Source organism: Sinocyclocheilus anshuiensis, unplaced genomic scaffold, assembly GCF_001515605.1.
Source record: "Sinocyclocheilus anshuiensis isolate Anshui unplaced genomic scaffold, SAMN03320099.WGS_v1.1 scaffold407, whole genome shotgun sequence".
Taxonomy (NCBI): domain Eukaryota; kingdom Metazoa; phylum Chordata; class Actinopteri; order Cypriniformes; family Cyprinidae; genus Sinocyclocheilus; species Sinocyclocheilus anshuiensis.
In genome coordinates this window covers 1,601,653-1,608,163 of record NW_015552593.1, presented here as the reverse complement: position 1 = coordinate 1,608,163, position 6,511 = coordinate 1,601,653, and the positions used below count along the sequence as shown (strand labels likewise).

At 35.2% G+C, this 6,511-nt stretch overlaps 1 pseudogene; it reads left to right on the top strand.

Annotated features, from left to right (window-relative positions):
- LOC107665559 (probable methyltransferase TARBP1) overlaps nt 1-6,511 on the top strand; it is an 18,138-nt pseudogene that overhangs the window by 7,967 nt on the left and 3,660 nt on the right.

Genomic DNA, 6,511 nt, shown 5'->3' with positions numbered 1-6,511 from the left:
CACAACACCCCAAAAAAAATAAAAAATAATATATATATATATATATATATACACACATACACACATACATACATAAATTAATAAATAAATCAACCTTTAAACAAAAAATCCAATAAACTTATATTTCTCAGATTCTGTTTATTAGTCTTGTTGATCCTAAATACTCTAGAAGTAAACTAGTCACCAACTTATTCACCTCAGCTGTTGAAATTCCCGCCACTGAAGAGACAAAGAATCTGTTGTCCTGATGTCACTAAAGGGGATGGCCTTTTCTCAAAGGGGCGGATTCCCCAATACTACAGGGTGGACACCATTCAAGGGGAAAAATCTAGAAAATGTATCTAAAGTGCCAAGTAATGCTTTTGTTATGAATATAAAAACTTAGCCTAATTATAACACACCCTTTCATAGTTAAGTTATCATGGCAAATTAGTTATTTATGTACAGGACAGCAAAAGGCACCCTACAATGATGTTATATATATATATATATATATATATATTAAAATTTGATATTTAGAATATATTTATATTCTAAATTTATCCTACTTAGTTGAGCACATACGTTTTAGTTTTTTATGCACATTTTTAGAATTTATGCACATCTTGGCGTTTCCATCCAGCCTTTTTTTTTATGCGATATCCCAAAATGCATATAAAAATAGGTGGATGGAAACATAGCTATTGACTAAGCATTGTGGACTTTTGCAAATGGACTATTTTTGTGCTACAAAACTACTTGAAGCAGAATATGTTTTCCTCATAGCATGTTCAAACACATGTATTATTCTGAATCTTGTTCTAGTGATAACAGGGATGATCAGTTTCCTCGAGCGTGTGTTCTGGCTTTCCTCTGCCGCTTGAATCCATCTAATCAGCTCCACCAGCGTCTGATGGAAGAGCTCGTGCAACGACTACTGAGGAAGGTTTGTGTTCAATTCTTAACCACAGCTCTTACTGGAAATTGGGTGTTTTATTCTTAACGAAAGCACTTCCTGAAAACAATGAGCGTGTGTTTGATTTTGTTTTGAATGTCCCATCTCATGGTTTTTGCATGTGTTTTTGATTAAAGTTCCCTCCTTTGCCTCTTTTCCTTCCCTCAGGATGCCGAGATTTAGAAATCCAAAGTGTGTTACTATAGCAACTCCAGCACAGAGTGAAGAACCGCGTGTGGCAGACGCTGCTGCTGCTACTGCATAAACTCAGACCGGTTAGATCTCTACACCAACACACGCATGCATATTAATCCACTTTGTACTAGAGATGCTCTGATTTCAGGGTTTTTGGTCAGTTCAAATTCTGATATTGTCAGATGACTGTGTTGCTTCTGAATTATGCTTTTAAATAAACACTATGTGATTACATCCCTACAAAGAGGTAGTTATATATTAACTTGTTTCCACTGAATGGTACTGATTTGAATCTGTTGGATGTGTAACAGGCCTACAGTGTAAAAAGTGCAATGAAAGGCAAATAATAATTATTATGAATAAATAAATAATTAATAAATAAATAAACAAACATTAATCTGACTATTTTATAGAGGTAGTTATATTAACTCGATACTACTTAATATTGCTGATTTGAATCAGTGTAACAGGCCAACATTGTAAGCAAATAATAATAATTATTATTATTAATAAATAATAAATAATAATTAAATAAATAAAAATTAATCTAATATGACTATTTTATATATATATATTTTTTTTTTGATTTATTTATTTTTTTTTATTTATTTTTTTTATTTATTTATTGCAAGTTCTCACCAACAGTGATGTTTTGAGCTTTATGGCTCTTAATAAGATAAATATTGTTTGTTAAAATGTCATTGTTGGTAAAATGTAATATGTTGCATTTATTGAATTTAATTAATAATTTATTGAATTTATTGAAATAGATTAAATAATTTGAATAGATTCAATAATTGTAATATTTATTTAAATAGAAGCAATAATAATACATTTTGTCCCTACATTTATGGTAAATGCACTTTTCTATGTACACAATTTCGAGTTCAGCAGTCTATTTTTTTTTATATTATCTGTCACAGGAGTGTGTGTTGAGTCATGTGTGTGAGGCTGGGTTCTGCAGTAACCAAGCATCTGTCAAGTATCTGATAGAGTGGACCCTGATCCTGGTCCTCCACCAGAACCCGTCTCACATCCAGAACCTGTGGAACTGCTTCAGTCTGGTGAGTCTGAACTCATCAGCACACAAACCGTAACCTACAAACAGATGCTGCATATATGGAACAAAACCGGTCCTGAATGTCTATATAATGAGTATAAAAAATAACTAGTTTAAACTAGGGCAGGAGAAAGTATTTTAACATCTGAAATATTACACACATCAGTTTTAATTATGTAGACATGTCTGACATTTTCTTGTTAGCCATACGGTTCTTTGTTTTGCAGGATCATGAGAAGACAAAAAAAAAAAAACATTTGCACTTTTCTCTCTGTCCTCGTGCACCTGAATGTCCTCCTCCCAAAACTGCAAGATAAGGTAATAATATTTATTTCTGTGAGAACAATATGAACATTTTATGCATTATCTGTATTGCTGGTGTTTGTCTCAGGAGCTGCAGTGGCGTAGAGCAGTGGAGGTGAGCCTGCAGTGGTGTTTCAGTCATAATTTCAGCATCCGTTTGTACGCCCTGTTCGCCCTTAAGAGGGTTTGGGAGCTGGAGGACGCCCGTGCTCTCCCAGAGGAAAACCTGGGTGGACTGACAACAGTGGTCCAAGCCTGTTTACAGCAGGCTGAAGCCATGCAGAACACCGGGTAAGAAAAGATTTACTCATTAACCCAATAAAGCTTGCTGTATCATATTAGATTCTCATGGGAAACTTGGAGATATCAGGTATTTTTAAAAGAAGTGGGGTTTTTTTTCCCACAGAAATGCAATGAAAAATTGGTCTAGAATTCAGGACCATTTCTTCTTTAGTGCTTTCAACCCAATCAGGGACTACAGTGTTGAGGTGAGATCTTTCTCACACACGCACGCACGCACGCACGCACGCACACACACACAAACACACACACACACTCACTCTGTCTCTCTCTCTTTCTCTCTCTCTCTTTCTCTCTCTCTCTCTCTCTTCTATCTTCAGTGTATAATCTGATCCAATCTGTGCTCTTAAATTCACATTCTCTGCTTCCTCAGACAATATTCCAGATATTTCCTCGCCTCTCGGAGCTGGCAGAAGATGACTGGCTTCCACTGTGTAAATTTGAGAGTTTTGTTGACTTCCCGATGGGTGCCGCCTTGCCCTTGAAGAACCCTGTGACGGATCTCTGTGAACTCCAGCCTGGTGACTGGATCCAGCAGGACAAAGGTAATCACCACATGAGGGCAGCAGAGCACTGGAACCACACCACAGTGAGAAACTAAAAATCTATAGTTGTTCTCCTTGTTTCCATAAACATTAGTTAGATGGGGCTGAACAAGACCGTCTTCTCTGTCTTGTCAGCTCTCATGTTCAGTTTGTTAAGAGAAGGGCGAAAGCAATACAATATTTGAAATGTTAGGCAAACACAAATGTTTTATGTCTGACAGGTGACTTGGAGCAGGAAGAGCGCTGGGCAGAAGTTCAGAAGAAAATCCCCGTGGAAGCTGAGTGTCCAGGAGCAGGAGCAGGAGCCTGAGCTCATGGCCCAGCAGAGAGCAGCACGCCTGGGCAAACTCACCAGCAACCTACTGGTGGTCGCATCTCTCATCGACAAGCCCACCAATCTGGGTGGTAAGACAAAGAAATAGACTAATTAATTATAGTAGTATTATATAGTAGAAGGGAGTTATCAATAAAGTTGTTTTACGATCGCTAAACCATAATCAAATTATAAACAAAAAGGAATTGTTGGCTTTCATTGAATGCCATAAAAATGTAATAACATTAAAATGCACATGTATTATTATTATTATTATTATTGGAAGTAATATTAATAGTCCTATTTTTAACATAGTAGCAGTAGTAGTATTGTTACTGTTGTTATTATTCCTTTCAATAAAAATTAGTGGCAGTTTTATTACAGTCACTTTTATTGTTGTTCCGTGTACATGTGCCGGACATGCCTATAAATGCACTTCTGTTCAGTTGCATTGTGCTCCATCTACTGATTTTTAACACAAGAACACATCCTGTGATGGCCTTCATTCTCCTTTCTGTGATGGATTTTACAGTGTCTCACTCTGTATAGTAATTGTGTAATTGGAAAACAAATTCCTCGTATGTGTAAACATACCTGGCAATAAAGCTCATTCTGATTCTGATTCTGATTCTCTGTTTAAATTAAGTTTGGTCTTATTTTTTCTGAATGTCATCAATGCTGCTTCAACAGACATTTAACTCAATCATCATCTTTTCTGAGTCACCAAACAAATCAGTTTTAACACAAGCTCATTATTAAAGGCTCATTCGTCTCATTCATTCAAACGTTCTGCTCAAGCCGGTTATTGTTGGTTTGATAGGAGTATGGTTTTCATTTCATGCAGTTTTTTCTCCGTTACATTTCATGAATAAATATCGATGCGCTTAGTTGAGTTTAATAAGACTGATAGAAGAAAACACTCATGGTTTAATATTAAAACAGTCAACACTCAAATGTGAATGTGTATCATTTTTTTTATATACATGTTTATGAAATAAGTATTTTATGCTCACCAAGGCTATATATTTGATAAAAAAATACAGTAAAAGTATTATTGTGAAATACTATTGCAATTTAAAATAACTTTTCTATTTTAATATATTTTATATAATTTTCAGCAGCCTTTACTTCAGTCTTCAGTGTTACATGATCCTTCAGAAATCTAATATGCTGATTTGCTGCTCATGAAACATTTCTTCTTATCAAAGTTGAAAACAGTTGTACTGCTTAAAATTGTGGAAACTTATGATTCTTTGCTGAATGGAAAGTTGAAAAGAACAGCATTTATTTGAAATGGAAATCTTTTGTAACATTATAAATGTCTTGGCTGTCACTTTTGATCAATTTAAGGCATCCATTTTTTAATGAATTTAATATGTTACTGTTAAGACCATCATAGGACTAAACTACAAGTGTTTGTGTGTTCGTTCCAGGTCTCTGCAGAACGTGTGAGATCTTTGGGGCCAAAGCTCTGGTTCTGGACAGTCTGCGACATGCTAATGACAAACAGTTCCAGGCCCTTAGTGTGTCTTCAGAGATGTGGCTGCCGATGCTGGAGGTGTGTGTGTGTGCGTTTTGTATTTGTATTGTCAGTCCTATTCCGTTTATTTTGACCTAATGAATATATCTGTTGCTTAAAATCGGATCTGACACCAATCAGAATTGCAAAAATAGTGACTTCCTTCGTACAAGTGTCAATGCTATACATTGTTTGGCAACTCTGGCCACAAACTGACACCATAAATTCATGTTGCTTAAACAAACAGATTGCAATTCCATTTGGTGCCACTAGTAGTGCAGAAATTACACACTGCATCTTTAAAGACATGCTCATATTTTCATATTTCCTCTGAGTGTGGGCTGAAACAAGCCTAGAGATGTTATCATAATCGTGCAGTACATCAGCCAGATACACACACTACACAGAACCATCAAAAGCTCTAGCCCGGGTTTTGAGGAGCGAGATATAGAATATGAGGAGTACATTGATTGAATCTGTCAAGATTAATGAAGCCGCTCAGAAATTTCAAGTTATATGCCTTCATTTTCCAGGTGAAGCCGGCTGAGTTGTCAGATTTCCTGCAGCTGAAGAAGAGAGAGGGATACTGGGTAATAAGCGTGGAGCAAACATCCAACAGCCAGAGTTTACAAGATTACACGTTTCCTGAGAGAAGCCTCCTACTACTAGGGTAAACCAACACCTCCAGCATACTGTACAGATTCTGTCTATATACTCAAAAGTATATGCATTTCAATCATATTAGGTAATGTCCTAGCAGAGTGCACTGTAAAAAATCTGTTGCTGCCTTAAATATTAAGTATAATTAAATTGGCTGTACAATTGAGCTAAATCTTGTATAACATAAAAAATTTAATTGCTTAAATTATTATTTTTAAATAATAATTTAAAATGAGTTTCTTTGATTTTTAAGTGAAAGTAATGAAAAAACATATTCTGACATGGTTTACTGATATCATTTTTAAACAGTGTAACTATAGTAATGCTTGACAACTTTTGGCTTGATACTTTATCTAATGCAAAGATATTTATACATTAAAGATCAATGACTGAGATGATGCAAAGGAAACCTGATTTTAAACAACAGATTTTTAGAAATATTGTGTCTGGTTTTAAAGTATTTTGAAAAAATTCACTGACCCTTAATTGTTCAAATACTTTTTGAGGTCATTTTATATGAATGCAGTAGTGTTAATTTTGTCAGCTGTTATGCGCTCACTCTATCTACATTATGAAAACTGGTAAAACAAATGGAAAATATTATAACAGTGAAATTCCTTGTAATTCCACAAATTCCATATTGCAATAGCCTTTTTCTCTATTAAAACAACAGCGGTTAAGC